Source organism: Mus caroli, chromosome 5 (genome assembly GCF_900094665.2).
Source record: "Mus caroli chromosome 5, CAROLI_EIJ_v1.1, whole genome shotgun sequence".
Taxonomy (NCBI): Eukaryota; Metazoa; Chordata; class Mammalia; order Rodentia; family Muridae; genus Mus; species Mus caroli.
The window spans coordinates 47,634,139-47,636,157 of NC_034574.1; positions in this window are offsets into that span (position 1 = coordinate 47,634,139).

Below are 2,019 nucleotides of genomic sequence, written 5' to 3' on the forward strand. Positions count from 1 at the left end.
GGGGGGGGGGTGTATTTTACTTCTAAAAACAAACATGGGTCTGGATGTATTCAAGGCAGAAGTGTGAAGAACCAGTTTTCAAATCCTTCTTCAAGCAGGAGGCTCAACGTGAGGCCTATGTCCACAGGGAGGCAGGAGAAGGACACAGACAGGCCCTTGCTTTCCGGGTGGAGGTTTTAGCATAAGGACTACAAACTGGGCTGCATTTCCGAGATGAAATTATTGGCTATTGAGTATTTAGAAAGGTGACTGTCACCCAATCCCAATAACAGCCTGGTGGAATGAACACCTTTTTGTTTGTTTGTATTGTGTGTGTGTGCATCTGTGGAGGTCAAAGGACAATTTGTTGCAATCAGTTTTCTCCTTCTGCAATGTGTGTCCTGGGGACAGAACTCGGTGATCAGGCTTAGCAAGCAGCAAGTGCCTTTACATGTTAAACTGTTTTGCTAACCCATGATGGAATTAAAATAAGAATGAGCTTTGTCATTTGTTAGCTGTCTGATTTAGTGCATGTTACCTGCCCTTCGATTTCTGTTGAATTACTTAATGATAATTAAGTTTATGCTATCTGCCCCAAAGGTTTACATTCCGAAATGAAACACACACACACAAACACACACACACACAACATTTATATTTTGATATGCCTTAAACAGCTCAATAGCTGGGCCATTTCCTAACCTCCACATGGTTAATCCACCTCCCAATAATAATCCGGAGTTATTCCTTACTAAACTCTATATTCTATCTTGGCTCCTCTGGACACAGAGGGCTGCCCAACTGGACTATGCTCTGGGCTACACTCTCCTAGCTCCTTCACATGACGACCTTGCCTCTCTGATCTGCACTCTTCTCAGACATTGCATCTCTCCACTTCCCCCATACTCCACCAGCATGGCGGATCTCCTTCTCCTTCCTCTCTCCCAGTCCCAAACCTGGAAAATCCTAAAAGTCCCTCCTCTATCTGCCCTGCCCAACCATTGGCTGTCAGTATTTTTATTTACCAATCAGAACTAACTGGGGGCAGAGTGCCTCAGTGTCTTACTTGCAGACGTGTGGAGTCTCTTGTGCAAACAATTTTGGGGACCCAAATTAACATTGGAATACAAGCAGCATTAGGCCAAACCCACTACAAATGTCTTCACTTTGATATGTGGGGAATGATGCACCTCACATGTTGTTTGGAGATGTAATTAAGAAGCTATATGTTGCAAGTGATCGTTTGTCCCTTGCAGTGTTTATTGTCCCCCACACCACCAGTGAAAGTGCACATCTCCTATGTGGAGCAAGGTTCAATAACCACAGTAGCTCAGTCCACCCCAGGCAAGATTTATTTTGAAAGTATTGTGTTCTGTCCGAATTTCCACTGGAATAGGCTGACGTTCTAGGGATGGGTCGTCTACAAGTTGCTCTAGGAAGGGAGGCTTACAAGTGGCTGAGAGCTTGGAGACTCCTCTCTTGTTTTCTTTCTTTCCCCAGAGACAATTATATGCTTAGGTACCAAGAAGTTTTCCTGTTGTAAAGGCAGTGGGAAGCCATTGAAATTACGTGAGGCCATTGGATGTGATAAAGATAGACCCTTACCTTATCTACTGAGTCATACATTATCACGTGTGGAGCCATGGCCCCTCAAGAGGAATTGACCTCCTGAGAAATAGGTATGGCTTGCTTAGGGTCACACAGCAAGCTAGGAATAGCCACTAAGTCTGGCTACAGATCTCCTGGCCTTATCTTCATTACTCCAGAAGCTTTTAATGGTCAGTGAGCTTAGAAGCTGATTTCCTGGACATTATGTACAACTGAAAACAGACCTTGACATCCCAGGCAGCTTCATCTAGGATCCAATGAGAGTGCTTCTCTGCAGCCACCTGATTGTGAAGGTAGAGCTTCTCAAAGGGACCAGGGAAGGACTGACATTGATTCAAGACTCCATTCAAACCCACCCATCCATCCATCCATCTACCCACCCATCCATCAACCCACCCATCCACCCATCCATCCACCCACCCACCCATCCAC